The 21,471-nt window shown below is 45.0% G+C and overlaps 1 protein-coding gene across 2 annotated transcripts in view; it reads right to left on the bottom strand.

Moving 5' to 3' along the window:
- LOC142852167 (uncharacterized) overlaps positions 1-21,471 on the bottom strand; it is a 117,165-nt gene that overhangs the window by 17,167 nt on the left and 78,527 nt on the right. The window contains exons 1-4 of one of the 2 annotated variants that reach the window (XR_012910936.1): positions 14,338-14,409; positions 13,813-13,909; positions 11,735-11,887; positions 11,447-11,545 (exon numbers count right to left, since the gene is read on the bottom strand). The gene's annotated coding sequence lies outside the window, so the exon portion shown is untranslated. Of the gene's footprint in view, positions 1-11,446; positions 11,546-11,734; positions 11,888-13,812 lie in introns of those variants that run through there. The other variant, XR_012910935.1, reaches the window with a different exon arrangement.

Genomic DNA, 21,471 nt, shown 5'->3' with positions numbered 1-21,471 from the left:
GCTTTGAAGGAAGGAGCTGGAAACAGCATCACCCTTATCAACGGCGCTCCTTCCAGAGTTTCACAAGAGTTCTGGTAACTCCAGTCAATCATGATTTCTTAAATAACCCCAGAAGGGAAGGAAAAACAGGTGGACATCTACATAAGCAAGGTGTGACTACGTAGGCTCTCCTCTACTGCACACAGGAGCCAATCACAGCTGCTTGCGCCACCTCAGGACCAGAGAGCAGCAAGGCCCTCAAGTGACAGCACAGGAAAGAAAATCCAGAAAATATCCTGTTAAGGTCACTTTCATAGCATGAAAAAAAATTTTCTTTTGGGGGAAGATGATGTAATGCTAAAACAAAACAAACAAACACTTAAAAGAAAGGAAAGACAGCCGTAACTAACCAAAAGTACCCTTTTCACCTGTTTTTTTGTTTTGTTGTTTTTGAAGACAAGGTTACTCTATATTGTCCTGGCTGGAACTTGGTATGTAAGTCAGGCTGGCCTGGAACCCACAGAGATTCTCCTGTCTCTGCCTCCCAAGTTCTAGGATTAAAGACATCGAGGCCAAGCTGGGTGGTGGTGTCACACACGTCTATGAGGCCAGCCTGGTCTACAAAGGGAGTTCAGGACATCCAGAACTGTTACACAGAGAAATGCTTTCTCAAAAAATCAAAAAGAAAAAAAAAGATGTGGAGGGGAGGTCACCATCCCTGCCCCTGGCTTCTCTTTAGCTATTCTTTTCTCAATAACCTTCTTTAAGTGGAAGAGGATCAAGAGAAATGGTCAGGAGGAAATTTAAATGCAAGAAATGTGAGAAATAGAAGATTTGTACTAAAAATAAAAATGGAGACATAAGAACAGCTTTGCTATTTTAATGAGTTTGATTCTGGACACAGATAAATGGCACCTTAAAATACTTAAAGAGCTTGAGTAGCAGTCATAAAATAGTGTTAATAATTTCAGGAAACATTTGTCTTTATTTTGGTTTTTCAAGACAGGGTTTCTCTGTGTAACAATTCTGGCTGTCCTGGAACTCACTCTGTAGACCAGGCTAGACTCGAACACACAGAGATCCGCCTGTGTGATCCACCTCCCTGAGCGCTGGGATTAAAGACGTGAGCCACTACCACCCAGCGTTAGGAAACATTTTATAGGCAAAATGTCAGGCTGAATTTATCAGGAATTACTGCTGTCAAAGTAACCTTACATATATTTTAAAAAATTAATAAACTCAACACCTAAAAAACCCAGCACTCAGCCAAGCTAAACTCCATGTCTTTTTCACTAGCATTATATTGAAACACTTCTATATCATTAAATATTCTTCTACACTGTAATTTTAAATACCCTCCTAGCACTTGGTTATGTGAATATATAATAAATTACTTCACCAATCCGCTGTAATCAAGTTCAAACTTTAAAGCTTTGGCTTTTAAAAATCATACTAGGATTCAGGTGTGGCCACTCTAAATAGGATGGGATTTCCTTTCCTGCAGCACTCAGATTAACCCGATTTATAGAGATAGGCATGTATGTATAGAAGTGTATAGAGATAGACAGACGTGTATGTATACTGTGGAAGTTGCCCCGGGGTGGGGAGCAGTAGGTAGGAAGTAAGTGTGGTATACAGAGACTTAGTTTTGCAGGATCAAAAGATCTGTGGCCTGGCACAGCAGGGTCACATATACTTGTAATCACAGCACTCAGGTGGCAGGGATAGCAATATATTGAATTCAAGACCGGTTTGAACTCCATAGAAAGACACCCCACCCTGTGTTCTGGAGGGGATTCCTAGGAGTGGTTGTGCAATAATGCGTTCATGTATAAAAATTGTCTAGATAGCAGATTTTACATTAAATGTTTTTTATTGTAGTTGAAATTAATGAAAACATTTAAACCCTGTGTCAAGTGTCTGGAAACAGAAGAAGGGGTTTTGTGTTGACGTCAGGTGCCCTGATGTTTTCCTGTTGTCTTCGAGGCCTGGCGTCCCCTTGACCATGCAGGTGTTTTCAGAGGAAGAAAGGAAACAGTGGCTGGAGGCCCTGGGTGGAAAAGAAGCTGTAAGAATATCAGAGCTTTATTTCAAATCCTGGATAGCCGACTTGGCTCATTTCTAAGCTATTTTTGTTTTATAGCATTTGAGAACGGTTCTTTGCCGGAACTGGTGTTTAAACTCATCTGGAAGCCATGCAACTCTCTAGTAGATTAGCTTGGGGCAGCTGCAGAACACCCATGGCTGGGACATTGTTCGAATTCAGTTCTGACCTTCCTTAACTTTACCGTCTGATTGACTTTGCTTTGAGCCAGCAAAACTTTCAATTTCTATTTTACCAGATTTTGGGGGGGGGGGGGGAGATGGCAAGTACATTAAATGCTTGCCGTGTATTTTAGATGGGATAGTAAGTACATGGCAGCATTAGCAACCACTCCCCACATGGGCCTGATACTTAATATAATGGTTTTGCTTTGCAGCATTGAGTAACCTTTTAGAGACTGGGCCTCTGTATGGCTACAGTTTCAAGGAATGGACTAAAGGGTGCGACATGGGTCCCAGGGAACCTGACCTCTATTGGCACTTGGTTTCAGCACTGCCTTATTTTCTGAGTGCTGCTGGCATTTGGGGCTCAGAATCGGCAGGTCATGTACTGAGTTGGGGGTTTAGCGGAGACAACTTTAGGAAAAAAACACAGATTGACACTCGGCATACCATGTAAAGTGTTAGGATTCAGAGTAAGTAGGAAGCAACAGACGATTTTGAAGATTCAGGGTAGGGGGTGATTTGAAGATGGAAGAGGCTTCAGAACAGAGCCTCCTTAGGGGCTAACGCGGTGCTGCTTAGGCTGGCTGTGAGCCCAGCTGCAATCATGCTGTCGGAAGTACAGGGAATGAGAGGCCGTTTGGTAGTGTGTCTGAGAGTGACAGCCTAGCTGCTGTGTTCTAAAGAGACTGTTTCACCCTGTCAGAACTACCCGGAGTCACCATATCTGAGCCCGAATCAGACTCCATCTTTTTGTTTCTGACTTTTTAATTTTTGTACTTAAGTCTGGAATTCAGGGTCTCACCGTGCTGAGCAAGTGTTCTTTCGTTGGACTGTCCACGCCTCTCGTTCTGTTCATATTTAATTAGTTCTTAGGGTTTTAGCTGGAGTTTTGATGGAGGCCCAGGCAGGTGCTTCAGTGGTTGGGAGTGCTCACTGCTCTGCAGCAGAGGACCCGCAGAGGTCCCAGCACTCATGCTGAGCTGCGGGTAACCGCCTGCAACTCCAGCTGCAGAGGGTCAAATGCGTCTGGCTTTCACAGGCACCGAGACTTACACACACCCCTATACACAGATAATTAATATTTTTTAAAAGAGTTTTGAAGCCTGGTATGGTGGTACATTCCTTTAATCCCAATACTTGGGAGGCAGAGACAGGCAGATCTCTGAGTTACAGGCCAGCCTGACTTATATAAAGAGTTTTGGGACAGCTGGGGCTATAGAGAATGATCCTCTCTCCAAAATTAAAAGAGTTTTGGTAGTATTGGGATGTAGTTATGCTATTCCTTTATCCTCTGTGGTAAAGACACTTCATTAGCCGTGGTGATCTTCCCAGAAGTACTTTAGACAGTGAACTTCCGTAGCACGAATATCCATGGTTGAGTCTTTGAGATAAATGGGCTTCCAGTTTGATTTAGTCGGGAGCCCATGATCAGGTTGGCTTCCCCTACCAGACCACAGCAAGACTGTGGGAAGACTGTTCAGTGATACATTGTATGGGGACTGTAACGTGTAGCATACATTTATGGATGTTGTATGCCTTGCAAGTAGTTTGTGCTAGGACTCTGAGAAGCCGGATGACTGCCACGCTAGCGCAGATTTATTTACTTAAACATAGGCATGGATTATCTCCTACCTTTGTGAAATTCAGGAGCAGTCAGGAAACAGTGACTTAGATATCATTGGTTGGAATGCATCAGTGCCTGTAAGGTGGAGAGTTTCCCGCTTACACAGACTTGTAACAAGTTCCTTAAGGACTGCAGACTCTGTAATCTTTTTTTGTCAGTCTGGCATGCTTCTTTAGAGAGAAGCAAACCGAGAAAAGTCCTGCATGCACTGCTTCTGCATATGAGTGTACATAGTACGTCATTAGCCACGGACAGCACAGCGCCCCTGCAGTCTCGTGCAGACTCCACACAGGGCTTCCCCATACTGACTAGTTCTGACGTAAGCTGGCTGTCCTAACTTACTTCAACTCGGCACTGCTGTCTGGAGTGTTGGTGGCAGATCTTACAAGTTGGGCATTTACATCTAGGTCACATCTGTTTGAGTTCTGCCAGTGACAAGTCCTGGTCTTTGCAGCACACTATGGTATAAATTGGGTGTGGTCATTGGTGAATACAACCCCAGAGCGGGCATGCTGAAGCCGTGCATAGGGCTGGGTGTGCAGTGCGGGTGGGTGGTGAAGAATGCTATGCCCCTGCAGGAGGGCCACCACCCCAGCGTGGGATGCACTCTCAGCGGGGGTGGGGCATCAAAGCTTGTTGCTCCTACAGAGTCAGGGGATGAGGCCCAATGTGAAGCTTTTTCTCCCGTGGACTGTCTAGTTCATCCTTATGCTACACAGGTTTCGTTTCCCAAGCTGCTTATTTAGCACAAATTTAGAGCTGTCCCAAAGGGCTCCTGAATAGCAAAACATTTCTGTCAGGAAGTTCCAGGCGTGAGGGAACTCTGTTCTGTAAAGCAGGGGTGGAGACCAAATGTGTATTTCATGTGCTACATTATCTAATAATAAGTTCATAAAATTGAAATTTTGCATGCCTTCCTTGAGTTGATTTGCTGAAAGTGTTCTCTCTTTCTTTCTTTTACTAGCGCATCCATACTTGTAATAAAGCCATTTATCCATACTTGTAATAAAGCCATCATTCCAAGACCACAAGGAGGTAAGTGTTCACTTCTCCTGATGTCACCAACCCCAAGCAGTTGCTGGGGCTCAGTCTGCACCTTTTTAAAGCCCTCATTGCCCACCCGAGCGTTACTGTGAGCTCCCCTCCTGTCTTTTCGTAGTTTAGATCTACAGTTGTGAATGGCGCTGAGAAAGCTTCTGATGGAAGCTTCAGGAGCCTGTGGAAGAGGCTGCTCCTTGGCCCTCTGCTTCCAGGCCTCCTCATCCTGCCGCTAGTCACTCAGTAGAAATGATGGAGTACTTCCTGGAACATGGTGATGTTTGGTTGAGAGGCGCTGGGTGCTGCAAAGGTCCTAATGCTGTAGTGCACGGTAGCCATGTTCAATGAGCAAGAGAAAGGAAGAAAAATGTTAAGGTGAATGTAAGAATTACTTCAGATATTTGAAACAGTAATCCTTGGCCACAGTGAGTAATACATAATAAGAGTGGCCCCAGCTGGATGGTGAACCCCTAGTTACTGGGCAGATTTCCTTGTGTGAGAACTTATTATATAGAGCAGTTTCTGTGCAGGCTGTGGTTCTGTGGAGGCTGTGGTTCTGTGCAGCCCATGGTTCTGTGCAGCCCGTGGTTCTGTGGAGCCCATAGTTCTGTGGAGCCCGTGGTTCTATGGAGGCTGTGGTTCTGTGGAGCCCATGGTTCTGTGGAGCCCATGTTTTGTAGAGGCTGTGGTTCTTGGAGGCTGTGGTTCTGTGCAGCCCGTGGTTCTGTGGACTGTGGTTCTGTGCAGACTGTGTTTTTTGGAGGCTGTGGTTCTGTGGAGCCTGTGGTTCTGTGAAGCCTGTGGTTCTGTGCAGCTGATGTTTCTGTGCAGTCCGTGGTTCTGTACAGGCTGTGGTTCTGTGGAGCCTGTAAATCTGTGGAGCCCGTGGTTCTGTGGAAGCTGTGGTTCTGTGGAGGCTGTTGTTCCTTGGACTGTGGTTCTGTGCAGGATGGTGTTTCTGGCAGTCTTGTGATTCTGGCAGGAAGTCAGGACTGAGAACTCTTCTTTCATAAACCCATGGCTTTAATTTTCTTGCTTTGGTTTAATTTTTGACAACCCAGGTATTTATTCCTGTCAGCCCTTGACAGCTTCTAGTCTTGCAGCCTCTGAGTGTTTGCTATATACGGCATATACTCTTAAACTTTGGAAAACAGCAGTGGCAAGGACGTGCTGAGCTGTTCACGTACTGCATGGCAAGGATCCGCGCCAGGGAAAACAAAGTGTTCCCACCTCTGTACTCAGGGAGTACCGATAGGAGACAAAAACGGCACAGTGTGGCACACTCGCTTTGTACTCACTTTTGGTAGATTTGGTGGAATTAAGGCTGCACTTAGCAAAGCCATAGACTGTGTAACAGAAACAGTTGTGATCACTTCTGCTAATTCTCGATTCGAAGACTACAGATCTATAGTCTGGTACTGGACGTTGGCAGGTGCTCCTGCAGGGGAGTGTGTTCTTCCTCTTTCTTATACTGATGTTCTCCAGCCCTTCTTCGTGTGTCCCTCCTTCTGGCCTTTCCCCTTTGTCTCTGTCCTTTCTTGTTCATCCTAAAGAACTGTAAATAACCCCCTGGAATGGTTTGCAAATCAGGAAGAGATAACTTGTGTTCTATAAAGTGTTATCAGTAGTGGATTCTGGACACAGCTGTTCAATTTTAACTATTAAAATTCCCTTGAAAGCTGGGCAGTGGTGCCTCATACCTTTAATTCCAGCACCCAGGAGGCAGAGGCAGGTGGATCTCTGAGTTTGAGACAACCTGGTCTCCAGAGAAAGTTCCAGAACAACCAGGGCTACAGAGAAAGTCTGTCTTGAAAAACAAAAAACAAACTAACAAAAAATTCACTTTAAGCCTAGTGTTACAGATTCTGGACCCAGTTTATACCTAAGGATTAAAAGTCCCCAGGAAGCTGTGTTAATGCCGTGGTCCCTTAGGCCTGACCGCAGGGGCTGGAGTGCCGCTATTTTTAATTAAAGTTTTGAAACAAAAGCAAAATCTCCAAATATATGCCAGCTTGGTCATAAGCAAACATTTATGTTAGAAAAAATATAAAATTGCATTTTCAGATTGGCCTGTTGAATCACACAAATCATCTATTTTAAATTATGAAAATAATAAAATCATTTAAAAAGCTTGAGTACAGTGAAAATTATCAGAACGCTCATTGCCCAGGAAGCATCTAACAGAAACTTTCCCTTGTTAATCAGAAGCTCAGATTCACATTGAAAAGCCTTCATTCATGTTTCGAGTTTTCTCTAACTGAGCTACTCCTAGCACTTTTGGCAAAATATGGAGATTATTTCTATGTAGCTTCCCTTAAAGATTGGTATTATTTTCTTTTACTGTTTAAAATATTCTGTATTTATTAACTTAAAATATTTTATATTGCAAGTTGAATTCTAAGAATTGGACATTTTGATTTTCAGCATGGAGGCTCTCCTACAAACAAATACATTTTCCAGTTCTGCCATTTCCATGGGCAGTGCACAGCCTTCAGCAGTTTTCAGACAATGAAGCAAAAGTGCCATTACCTTAAATTTGTTTTCTTTATTTTAAAAGGGGAAGAAGCAGTAACTACTCATCCTGTAGCATTTTATGCCTCTTCCTTTTAGGTGCACGGCTGGATACGATGGGATTCACGATTCTCAGAAAGTGCATTAGTGCTGTTGAGACACGAGGTAACAGTTGTGCTCACCCATAGCTTTAGTCCTGGAAACTGTGGGTGTGTAACACCGCAGACCACTGCAGCACTCGGCGCATGCTTACACGTTACAGCGTAAACAGTCTGGAAACTGTAGGTGTGTAACACCGCAGACCACGGCAGCACTCGGCGCATGCTTACACGTTACAGCGTAAACAGTCATCTTTCTAGATAGCAGGGTCAGTTAGAATATTGACATAGAACATTAGTAACATTTATGCTAGTCTACGCCAGTCACTAAGATTCTGAGTCACAACCATGTTATAAAGGAGTCGGGAGTCAAAGGTGAGGTTTGTATCTAATATTTATTCCCATAATCATTTATGCACTTGGTATTGACTTGGGAATCATGTTCAATGCTTGAAGAATAAAGGACAGGTGTAGAGCTGGACAAGAGAGAATAAGCCATGAGGAACAGTGTCCTACGCCAGCATCGTGCAATCAAATGTATAAAATATTCTTATGTCTACTAGCCGCTGGCTGGAGTGTGTCTTACCTGTTAAACACTGCAAAATCCCAAATGAAATAAAAGACACTCTCTGGTCACCAGACCGTCCTGTTGAGCAACAAGGAGGACTTACAAGTCACACACACACACACACACACACACACACACACACACACACACACACACTGGAGGCGCAGTGTGGTGGTACAAGTGGACACAATGTTCTAGGACAGTATCTCGCCAACCGGCTCTGGACACATCATGGCTGTGCTCCAGGAGGTGAATCCCTGAACACTGTGCACACTCAGGGAAGTGCTGAGAGACCACGGAAGATTCAACCTAGCTGCCAGCAGGAGATCCTTCTTTAAGATGCCATTTTGCACATCCTCTTTTTCTGCCACCTGCATCCCATTCACACCCCTGCTGCTAGGCTTCTTGAGGAAGGGTTACTGTACTCATCAAAGGAAGAAACACCTGATGTCTTCTCAGCAAGGCACGAGGTGGCATAGAATGAGTGAAGATGACAGGACGAGAGACAGTTTCATCAGGCATATAGAAGAAGGTCGGGCATTCTAAGCAAGGGGGTTCACAACCAAGGAAAAGGACGCATGGTTCCCCGTAGTTAAGCGCTAATCAGAAGCACGTGCTCATTAAATGCTCTTTTTGTTTGCTTGGTTGGTGTGGGGTTTTTTGTTTATTTGTTTTTGTTTTTTGAGATAGAGTTTCTCTGTGCAACAGCCCTGAATGTACTAGAACTTACTTTGTAGACAAGGCAGGCCTCAAAATGGCAGATATCATCTGTCTCTGCCTACCGAGTGCTGGGATTAAAAGCATGCACCACCACTGCTCCAGCAAATGCTTATTGGATGGCTGGAACACCTTCAGAAAACCTTCACGGCCAGTGCATTCCAAAGCCGGGGCATAAAGAAAGTCACAGTGTCTTGGGAACTATTCAAAGCCTCAAGACAAATATGGCAACAATTTTACCAGGTTTTCTGATGGATGAACTGTTTAAAATATTTGCCCATACATATCATTGTGCACATTATCTGTTTGTCTGTGAGCGTTTGCCAACTGTCCAGTTCTGGTCAAGTCTTCAATGGGGCTTTTAAAGGCGAGGTGTGAGTGTGCTTTTATAACCTCACACTCCTGGGTGAGAGTGTAGCAACTCCAGTTGGGTGCCGTCCTGGGCTACACAGTGAGAGCATGCCTCTAAACTGCTTTTGAAGAAGAAATGTGTATCTTCGTGCTATACAAAGACCCTGGGAGACCAATGTTCACTCTTTATCGTTAGAGATTCTATGATGAGAAGGCATGTAAATTGTGACTAGAGGGTTCCACTGGGCAAAGTAAAAAAAAAAGTGATAAAATTGTACCTGAAATATAAGCTATAAAATTACTAGTGTTTCTTTCTTTCTTTCTTTTTTTTTTGGAAGAAAGAGCAGCCATGAATCGGTTGATTTAACTCAATATTCAAGTAGATTATGTGACCCTTATAATAAATACAGTATTATATGCCACATAACAAATATTTATAATCAGTTGTTGTAAAAGGGGAATGGACTGCTTTTTGTCCCACCCGGTTCCTACATGGCTAGCTTAACACCCGAAATAACAACTCACAAATTGTATTCATTTAAACACTGCCTGGCCCATTATCTCCAGTGCCTTATTGGCTAACTATCACATATTGATCTAACCCATTTCTAATATCTGTATTGCCACTTGACCGTGGCTTATGAGTCTAACCAGTGTCCGTCTCAGAGAAGAGAGTCATGGCATCTGCCTGACTCTGCTTTCTTTCTCCCAGCATTCTGTTCAGTCTACTCCACCTATCTGAATTCTGCCCTATCAAAAAGCAAAGGCAGTTTTTTTATTAACCAACGAAAGTAACACATAGACAGAAGGCCCACCTACTCCAAACAGTAATATAAATATCATTTTGGAGATGTAAATTTCTACCAACAGGATTCCATAACAAGAAACTGAAGTATTATCAACTATTGCCTATCTTTTTGTGTGTCAGCGATATTTGTGTGTGATCTGTGTTCCTGTATCTGAGTGTGGGTGCATGCATGTGCAGGTCTGTGTGTGACGTGTACCCCTGTATCTGAGTGTGGGTGCATGCATGTGCAGGTCTGTATGTGACTGTACCCCTATATCTGAGTGTGGGTGCATGCATGTGCAGGTCTGTGTGTGACTGTACCCCTGTATATGGGCGTGGGTGCATGCATGTGCAGGTCTGTGTGTGACCTGTACTCCTGTACCTGAGTGTGAGTCAGGCATGTGTAGGTCAGAATATAGCTTCAATGACAATCTTTGCCATGCATCTTTCAAAAAATTAATTTAAGTATGTGCGTGCGTGTGTGTGTGTGTGTGATTGTGAGTACAAACAGACCACAAGAGGACATTGGATGCCCTGGATCTGGAGATAGAACATCAACCTGCATGACATGAAGGCTGGGAACAGAACTTGGTCCTCTACAAGAGCAGTACATACTCTTAACTACTGATCCTTCTCTCCAGTCCTACTTCCCACCTGTGTGAGTCAGGGCTTCTTGCTCTGTGCATCCCGAGTGCCAGGCTAAGTGGTCCCCAAACTTCTGGAGATTCTGCTGCCTGTTCTCTCGTCTCACCATAAGAACCCTGGGGTTAGGCCAATGCTACCATATTCGTCTTTATGTGTGTGCATTTGCACAGCGAGCCCATTACCCACCCAGCTAGCTACCCAGCCCCTAAACAAGTCTTTAAGACTTGGTATACATGTCTGCAGTGGTGGCGCACGCCTTTAATCCCAGCACTCGAAAGGCAGAGGCAGGCGGATCTTTGTGAGTTCGAGACCAGCCTGGTCTACAAGAACTAGTTCCAGGACAGGCTCCAAAACCACAGAGAAACCCTGTCTCGAAAAACCAAAAAAAAAAAAAAAAAACCCAGAAAGGCTCCAAAACTACAGAGAAACCTTGTCTCAGAAGAAAAATGGTATACACGCGCGCGCGCGCACAGACACACATACGCACACACAGGCTAAAAAAATTAAATTTCCCAATCTTAAAATAATCTGGCTACGAAAACTACAGTCTCTTCCCAAAGCTAAAAATTCTTTAAATCCTGAATAAATACAATATATAAATAATGCAATATGTAATAATATAACAAAAGCTCATTATTAGAAATATTAGAGATTAACTATTATTGGAAAGAAACTAGGCTGTCAAGCTTTCTTGGGTATTACCCATTATTTCACAAAAGTCACTATCAAGGTCAAAATTTTCTCCCTCCCTCCCTCCGTTCTCTCTCTCTCTCTCTCTCTCTCTCTCTCTCTCTCTCTCTCTCTCTCTCTCTCTCTGTCTCTCTCTCTCTCAACGCATGAGGCACAGATATGGCTCTCACCTCACAGCAGCGCGGTTGACTCAGTGTTCCTGTGAACTTCAGATCTAGAGATTGTCACCCATTTGCTCTTCCAGAGACACACGGCCCTGATTTCAGCACCTGTCACATCGTATCGCACTGTTTAAAAAAGCCCATAACAGTGCAACCCGAAAATTCAAATGGAATGAATTTGAGTGGGTCAGTAGCACCCTTCCCGTGATTTTCAGCTGATTTTGAGGCCGACATTTCTATGCAAGGTGAGCAGCTATGCAAAGCCAAGCCCATCCCACAGAGGTAAAGTCCTCTTACCGGTGTCTGTGATCATTCAGTTCAATGATGGCACGGTGATGAGAATCCAATGTGAAGATGGCTGAAATAATTGGGTCAAGTCCACATCAGTTTGGTTCAGTGGCCACATGCAAATGAGGGCATATCAAAACATTATAACAGACTGTATTCTCCCTGGATAAAACAAGAATGAGGATGGTGGTGTCTCCATCAATTTCAGAAGACACTAGCAAGTAAAATGTAAACCACCGATATTTATACAGGTGTGAATAAAAGTAAACAACACTGTGTAGTATAAATGTAGGCAGAATTCTGTCCCAAACACCTGATGTCCAGTTCATCGCTTCCCATAAGAATAGTTCTAAAGCAGTTAGCCAGTAACGGAAGCTGTCCAGAGTCGGAATATTGGAGGTGAAGGATTACTTCTAATACTCTTGGCTTTGCTGGGTTGGGTTGGCTTCCTTTCATTTGACATGCCAAACCCAACCTCTTCCCTTCTCTGCCATGCTCCAGGCCCATAAGCAAGCTCCCTTGTCCTCTGGCTTCTACTAGATCGCACCAGCCAAGAGCAAGAATGTATAGTATGTGAAGGAAATGTCAGGGCTTGGCTACATTCAGTGCAGAGTCCCCTGTTCAGTTAGCATGGCTTGCTGAAGTCAGGGAAGTGTGCTGGCAGGGTCTGTTAGTTTTCTGACGTTGCTGTGACCACAAAGCCTGAGTGAATTGACTTCAGGGAAGACTTATTGTGGTTCGTGGTTCCTGAGGGTCCCATCCATCAGTGCACAGAGAGCATGGTAGGGCAGCTCAGGTGATGGCATGAGACACACGTGGTGGAGACCCCAGAGTTCAGGGCAGGAGCCAGCGGCAGGTGTAACCCCCAAAGCCCTTGCCTTTGTTGCTTCTACCAGTGAGGCTCTATTTCCTGCAGGCTCCACAGGTTCCCAAAAACAGCACCACCAGCGAGGAAGCAAACATTCAAAACTGGCATTTCAGATTCAAGCCACAACTGATGACAGAGGTTTCAACACATACACCAGCCATGAAATACTTTGGCCTTGGAGTACACCTTCCATCCACATACACAGGGGATGAGTGAGTGCTGGACTTTGGAGTGTTAGGTATTTTCTCGATGGTCCCTTCCTGGATGGTCTTTCTTAGAACCAAGTATTGCCTTATGGTAAACTCTGCTGAACTTACCATGACTGGGCCCTATAGGTAGATTGTTGTGAGCCCAGTGCTGGTGCTAGGAATCCTCTGAATGAGCAACCAGTGCTGTTTTTGAGGTAGGATTTCTCTATGTAGCCCTGGCTGCCTCTGCCTCCTGAGTGACCTAGCCTGTGCTCTAACCTGCTGAGCTATCTTCCAGCTCCCCTTTTCCTTCTTCTTTTTTTTTTTTTAAGACAGGATTTCCCTGTGTAGCCCTGGCTGTCCTGGAACTTGTTCTGTGTGCATTGGGCTGGCCTTGAACTTAGAGAGATCCACCTGCCTCTGCCTCCTCAGTGCTGGAATTAAGGAGTGAGCCAACACTGCCCTGACTATTTATTAAATGTAAATACAATGAAATGGTAAGACAAAGTGAAGCTATTAATACAATGCTGCCTTATTTTTCTGTATCTCAGAGGAATGAGGTGAAATGGGGAAGCAGGGTGTGATGTGCCCGGGTTCTAGCCTCTGCTTCCTCCAGCATGCTAGGCTCCTGGTGGGTATCAGCCCCTCAGCCGGCCCCTATGGGCCCAGCATTCATCTTATTCTCACAAGTGCATTCCCGCAAGTGCAAACACTGTTTAGATGCACGTACAGACTGAGCTTACATCTTGTTCTTATTATGCAGTGTGAGTTGGGACCTTAGGAGGTCCCATGGCGGGTGAGGACCACAGCGGTGACAGAATACACCATGTAGACAGAGATAAAGGGAATAGAAAGGGTGGAGAGAATGGGAGAGACAGAGGAGAGAGAGAGGGAGAGAGAATTACCAGAAGGAGGAGAGAAGGGGTGGGCAGAGCTTGTGTCTTACAGGGACAGGGTACTGTCTGCTATGCAGGCAAGTGCAATGCGGGGTGCAGGCCATGGCCTGCTCCAGGGTGTGTCTGGATACTAACCATGACAATCTGGTCAAGTCACCTGAAGCCCAACATTGATATCATTTCCTCCATGCCCTGAACTACTTGGTAACTTTCATGATGGAGTACTAGGCAGCTGTAAAAACAATAAACAACTGATGTAAATGAACCATCCTTGACCAAGTAAATATTCAATAGAAGGAATTTTCTTGAATTTGATTAATACACTGTAGTTATGTAAATGACCACCCTTTCCCTGGAAGATGCATACTTTACAGCTGTATGTAAAAAGACACCAAATGTTAGTCAAACGTGGACCCAAATAAAAGGCTGCAATGGAGATTTACTAGACTGAGTTTCCTGGATGACTGGACTCTCTTATTTTGGGAAAAGAAAGTTTAAAAAACAAATTTAATTTTATTGTAGAATGCTCTTAATTTCTGACAAAAATAAACTATATAGTTGGTTCTCAGGCATATGTCATGTTAGCATCCATGTCCACCAAAGATACAAGAATTTAAATGCACCTGAGCTGGTCATCAAATTTGTTAGGAAAAAGATTACCATCTGGATATTTCTTCCTTTGAACTTAAGGCTCGGTGTTTGCTCCAGGGCACCCTTCTTTCTGCTTCAAGCTCCCTTCCCATGACCGAGTCTGAATCCGGGCTCTGGATGCTCACAGACAGGGTAGTCATATTACACTGCAACTCCACACAGCACAAAGTCTCAGCCAGTCCAGAGAAGCCAGGACTGCTTCTGTGTAGCATGTTTGCAGCAGATACTGGGGATCGTACTCCAGGCCTCCTCAGCATCCATCTGCAATCTGCTTTGCCTGCAGGGCTTGCAACGTCACCTTTTCTTTGCAAACTTCTTTCTGGAAGTATTGGGGTTTAAGCATCTCTGCCCAGCTCCTAAAGAGCTCTCCTGGACCTGCAGGGTTGCTGAGAGGCTGGAGATGTCATTTTCCGCAAAAGGAGACATGCCAGCTATGTAGTCGGGGCAAACACGTTGGTCTCCTGCCTGGCCTTGTGGGAGAGTCGCCTCGGTCAGAAGGGGGTTGTCCTTTGGGAGCAGACAGTACTGCAGTAAGAGTACTGCAGTAAGAGAAAACGCTGTCAGGACAGGGACCCTGCTCACACAGCTCCAGTGCTGTCTACTGAAGTGTCCCTCAGATCCTCGTCCTGGCAGACAACTGTCTTGCCCACTGTGTGCCAACAAGATGTGTTTGCCAATCAAGCTTACCTCAACTAACAGATGAAAACCTGAAGGAGCATCTTAACTCCACACTCTCAGCTAAAGACAAACGGACAGAGAGCTTCATGAAGCTGCCGTCAGTCACACAGAAGTATGTATTAGATGCTCTGAAATGGCCAGAAGGGTTCTAGGCCAAAAAGCAGAATGAAAAAGAGCATTATGTGGGTTTCATGAATGGGGATGAGGTGGCCTTGAATGCACTCTGTGGTGCAGGGTTCATATCCTGGGCTACACTCTTTGCTACTAAAAACCATTCTTGGCTAGGCATGGTGGTACACACCCAAAACCTAGGTATAAGATAGCAGTTGGAAGATCAGGAGTTCAAAGTCATCCTTGGTTATATGGGCAAATTTAAGGTCAGCAAAAACCATTTTCCCTAAAACAAGTAGTATTGTTGATGGCAAATTGTAGCATGGTCATGTAAGAGTAGGGTGGCCTCTCAGAAAGAGTCCTGCCAAGATGTGGATGCTCCCGAGGGCTCCTCAACCTTAACCTGATTCTGCTCCAGGTGACAATTCTCCTTCGCTTCCATCTCCTGCTTGATGCTGTGGGATCCCAGCCTGTCAGAACCCATCTTCCCAAGCATGCAGCCTGCTGCTTGGCCACTAGCACACTTTCCTGTCTTCGCCTTAGAAGGGCCTCATGTGGCTTGGGAACAGGCACACCGTTAGCTGCTGGCTTTGGTCCCAGCATCTCAGTGATCTATTCAGCAAGAGAATATGTGTCAGATATGACTCTAGACATTATCTTTTTATCCTTCCATATAAATACTTTTGGCAAAGAAATGTTTAAGACTGAAAATTATTTCTTAAAATGAAGAGATGTTGGTTAAAGAGTGTGTGGTGGTTTGAATAGGAACGGCCCCCAAGGGCTCATATGTTTGTTTGCTTGGTCATTCTGGAGTGGCACTACACGAGAGAAATTAGAAAGTGTGGCCTTTTTAGAGGATGTGTGTCACTCAGGAGACGGGGGGGGGGGGGGCTTTGGGGTTTCAAAAGCCCACACCAGGTCAGTGATGTTCTCTCTTGCAGATGGCTGTGGATCTGGGGGTAGAACTCTCAACTTTTCTAGGGCCGTCTGCCTGCATGCTGCCATGCTGCCCCCCATGACTGCAATGGACTGCATCTCTGAAACTGCTCGCAAGACCCAATTAAATGCTGTCCTTTAAGCATTGGAGTTAAGTAATGAGAATTGCTGCGGTCAAGGTGTCTCTTCACAACAATAGAACCCTGACTAAGATGGTACAAAAGTTCAGTTATTTGGGAAGAATAAATTTTAGAAGTCTAATGTATATCATTGTTACTGTAGTTAAAAGTACTCAACTATATATGTGAAATTTGATGATAGATTTCATTTTATTTTATTTATATTTGGGTGCTTTAGAAATCTCTCTCTATTATACAACTCTGGCTGTCCTGGAACTCATTAAATAGACCAGGCTGACCTAGAACTCACAAAGAGCCAACTGCTCTGTCTCCTGAGTGCTGGGGATTAAAGGCTTGTGCCACTATGCCTAGCACACTTTTTAACAATCTATAACTAATTGCTTATCTTCAGTTTAAACATACGCACAGTTCCTAATGAAATAGAAGCAGCAATTAAAATTCTCCCAAGCCCCCTCCTCAAAAAAATCAGGATGGTTAGTACAGATTTTTACTAGACTTTAAAAGAGATAATGTTGATACTCCTCAAATTTTCTTACAAAATAGAACCAGAGGCGATGCTGCCCAACTCTTTTCCTAGGTCACAGTTACCCTGATACCTAAACCACACAAAGATCCAAAAAATAGAGTTACAAACAAATTTTCCTTATGAACATAGACACAAACATACTTGTAAACCTAATCCAAGAACACTTCAAGTATGTGTAAGGAGAAACATGGTGTAAGGAGAAACACACAAGTTGTCTTGACTTCCAAATGCATGTTGTATCATATATACACCCAACACACTAAATAAATTAGCAAATAAACAAAAATATAACTTAAAAAGTATGATGCTCCAGGGTCTGAAGAGATGGCTCGGTGAATAAAAACACTTGTTGTGAAGCACGAGGACCTGAGTTCAAATCCCAGTACTGATATTAGAAGCTGGGCACAGCTTCATATGCTTGTAACTGCAGTGTTGTGGGGGAAAGAGAAGCAAGGATCTCTGCGGCTTGCTGATCAGTTTAGCTCCAGGTTCAGAAAGAGACCATGTCTCAAGGGATTCAGGTGGTGAGTGACAGAGCAGGGCCCCTATGTCTACTCTGACCTCTGCAACCACCCCCCACCATGCACCAAACACACAAATAAAATTAATTAACTTTAAAAAAGTCATGGAGCAAAAGGCTTAGGGCAAGCTCAAACCAGAAGGGAAGAAGCAGAAAGGGAACAGGCTGTCTGGGCTGGTGAGGAGCTCAGAGGACAAGGGCATCTGCCACCAAGTCAGGTGACCTGCGTTCATTCCACAGGACCCACGTGATAGAAAAAGAGGACCAAGTCCCATGGCTGTCCTCTGGCCTCCCCTAATGTGATTAAAAGGTTTGGAGGAAGTTGTCTTGCAGAACTCTTTGGTCAGAGGCCTTTTTGATGATCCAGGACAGTTCTCCAGGAGTGATGAGGAATCAGACCCTTCCCTAACTCCGCAAGTAAAAGCCAACGCCGTGCCAATGAGAAGAGAGCAAAAGTGGAGCCTCCAGAAATAACAGAAAATATAGTCCTTGCCCCAGAGTGGAAATGGATTTCTTAAGTAAGATACTAAACTCAACAACTACCAAGAAAAAAAATGTTTAAATTCCTCATTCTCAAATTAACAGCTGTCAAACAAAAGACATGGAATGTGGAAAAGTGTTTAGAAGGATGTAATAGTATGATAGTTATTATCTGAAAACAGAGGACGCATATGATAAATGATGAAGGCATTCCCAGAATATATAAAGAGCACCTAGGAATCAATATTGAAAAAATGAAAAGCAAAAAAATAAACTACTAAAAAAAAAGGATGGAGGGCTGGAGATGGCTCAGTAAGTAGCCGAATTGCCTGTGCAAGCATGAGGACCTGAATTTGACCCCCAGAACCCACATAAAAATCTAGATGTTGGAGTTTGATTCCCAAAACCCACAAAAAAGTCTGGATACTGTGACATAAGTTTATAATTCCAGGGCCAGGAAAGCAGGAGGATCCAAGCTAGTTAGCCCAGCTGACTTGGAAGGTTCCAGATTCAGTGAGAGATTCCAAAAGAGGTAGATGGTGTCCCCGAAGATGGCATGGAGGGTATCCTCCAGCCTCCACATGTAGGAAGACACACAACGCACTAGGCCATGCACACACAAATATACCTGGAAAGATGGACAAGATGTGAGGCAGGATCACAAGAGAGCAAACAAAGTGAAATCATCCACTACCCACAGGAAGGCCACATGTTTGGTTTCGTTTTCCTAACAAAGGACATGTGTTGAAGAGTGTAGTGCAAGCTGACCCCCTTGCACTACACGTGAGCAGCATTTCACATGAGTCTATGGTAACCGAGGGTCCGGCAGTTTCCCACAGAGGCAACCAGATCTACAAACAATTCTCCAAAGGAACCATCTTCCTCATCGGAAACCAGAGTGGTGCTTGGGGAGGGGAATGAGGGGCCAAATCTAAAAAAAAAGACATGTTTGTTCCTCCTGCACAAGACAACTTCATTTACATAAAGTTCAAATGCACTGAGCTATCAGGCTTTGGTAATGTACCAAGGTGATGAGGAACCCCTGGGCAACAAAAATGACCAAGTTACTGTTAGTCTTCAAACTGCTCAGGAGTAAGAGCACAGACAGCTTCTGCAAAAAAGCCATGTTTTGTTCCCCGCACCCATGGCGCGTGGCTCCAACAACAGGTCCCTCCAGCTCAGGGGATATAATGCCCCCTTCTGGCCTCCTCAGGCAATTGCACTCATGTGCGCAGACACATAATTAAAAATAAAACTTTGAAAATACCAAACTGTTCTTTGTTTCTCCATCCTTATCCAGCCTGCTCCCTGGTCTGTATTGATCTCTCTCTCTCTCTCTCTTCCCCCTTGGCCTCTGCCTGTGTCTTTCTATGCATTCTGGGAAGGGGGTTTGGGAGATAGGAATCACCCACAGTCCCATCACAAAGAGATACAGATCAAGAACCAGTTTATGGAAAGAGCAGGAACAAAAAGACAAAGGCAGGGTAAAAGAAAGGGAGAGAGAGAGAGCAGATGTTAGAGCAGAAAGTAAACAGACTCAGGAAATGAAACAGGGTGAGGCCTGGGATGGGAACCTGCAGGGAGGAAATGAGAAACAGACAGGAAATAAGAAGCCAGGATGAAGTGGCCAGGGACAGCGGCGGTGGGATTTCTCCACCTCAGCACTTCTCCTTCCTTCCCTTCTCCAGTTCCCTCATCTCCTTTACGCCCCCCCCCCCCGCACCCATCACTGTTCCCAACCTCACCTCCCTCCATGTCCACACCTTCCCTGTCCTCGTGTCTCCCCAACCACCACATAAATATCAAGTGACCTCAAGAAGAAGTGGTCACCATTGTCCTCAGGGCCGTCTCTCAGCTCCTGCCTCTGCCGGGCTCAGGAGGGGACTGTGGCCGCCTGTCACTCGTATCCCTCATTAACTTTACTATCAAACATTCTCAGCATGGCCAGTTGTAGGTCTTGTTTATTAAATATTTACGGGGAAGACATCCGGCCGAGATGAATCCGGCTTGCGGCCACCCTGGAGGGCCGACTCTGTACCTGCTGCTCTGATTAGCAGAGACTGCTGGTAGGGACCAGGCTTACAGGGGACAGCACCAGCTGCCTGAGCACTCTGGAGACACAGAGACCCCAAGTAGGCACGGAGCTGGGCATCCCCACATCCACACTCGAGTGCCAAGATCATCTACCAGGGAAGAGAGCTCCAAATCCCCAAAACTAGAAAAGTAAACCCAGTGCCCATTCTATGAATACGGGCTGTCACCAGCAATTAGAATCAGGGGTCTAGAGAGTTCTGGGATGATGAAAAGAATGTCTTGGAGCTCAGCAGAGGTGATGGTGGCACTGCACCAGGAATGCTACCAAACTGCTTGATTAAAAAGTTTATAATGAAGTCCGCCGTGAGGGCTAGCCTGGCGTGCATGAAGCTCTGGGTTTTGTCCCCAGCACTGCAGATGAAAGGTCATAATGGCATAAGCATTTTTGGCTCAATTTTCTTACTTTTCATTTATTATTGGAGGTGCACGTGACCCAGCAGGTAACTGAGGTTGGTGACTATGGTAGTCTGAATGAACTTGACCCCCGCAGGCTAATGCACTTTAATGTTTGGCTCTCAGCTAGTGGACTGTTGAAGGATTAGGAGGAGTGGTCTTGCTGGAGGAGGTGTGTCACTGGGGTGGGCTTTGAGTTTTCGAAAGCCTTTGCCAGGCCTGATTCCTCCCCACCCCCATGAGCTTGTGGATCAGATGTGAACTCTCAGCTACTGCTCCAGCACCATGCCTGCCTGCTGCCCGCCACAATAACAGTGGAATCTCCATCTAAAATGGTGAGCAAGCGCTAATTACATGTTTCTCCTCTAAGCCAACGTGGTCATTGTGTCTCTGCACAGCCACAGGACAGTGACTGAGACAGAGGACAACCTTGTGGGACTGTTTCTCTCTTCCCACCTGTACGTCCTCCAGGCACGGATCCCCGGTAATTAGGCTTTGTAGCAAAAGTCCTTTATTCTACTGAGCCATCTTTCTGACGTGCCTCTATTTTTTTTCTGTTTTTCTTTTTTATATATTTAAAATTATGCATGCATGAACATGTGTGTGTATACACATGTGCAGGTGCTAGTGTGTGTGTGTGTGTGCATACACACGTGCAGGTGCTAGTGTGTGTGTTTGTGTGTGTGTGTGCACGCGCATACACATGTGCAAGTGTTAAAGGCTGAATGTAGAAGCATCTGATACCCTAGAGCTGGAATTATAGGCAGATGTGAGTTGCTTAAAATGGATACTGAGAATCAACCTTGAGTCCTCTGCAAGAGCAACAAACACCACTGAACAATCTTCCCAGCCCAAATTTCTTTTTAAAGAATGCAAAGGCTATTTCCTAAAGAGTCGATGCTTGCACTGTTCCAACTATTAGCTATAAAGCCCAGACAATGAGCTCGCTGGGGCTGTGGCAGCCACGCCTTAATCCTACACATGGGTGGCAGAGGCAGGCAGGTCTCTAGGAGTTTGAGGCCAGCCTGGTCTACACAGACCAGTAGGGCTGCACAGTAAGACCCTGTCTCAAAACAACAAAAAGTACTCATACATGTAGGAGCGCCTGCTGTCTGTACCCAGGCAGCCCACGCAGCCCTTGGAACCGCAACTTCAGACTCCTCTCACAGACTGGCAGGGAGGTGCCAGATCCCCAGTTTGATAGAAAAGGACCTTCTGGCTCAGAAAGAGTGAGTGGTCTTCTGAGGGTCACAGCTCCAGCCTCC

Source organism: Microtus pennsylvanicus, chromosome 6 (genome assembly GCF_037038515.1).
Source record: "Microtus pennsylvanicus isolate mMicPen1 chromosome 6, mMicPen1.hap1, whole genome shotgun sequence".
NCBI classification, from domain to species: Eukaryota; Metazoa; Chordata; class Mammalia; order Rodentia; family Cricetidae; genus Microtus; species Microtus pennsylvanicus.
This window is presented reverse-complemented; position numbering and strand designations above follow the sequence as displayed.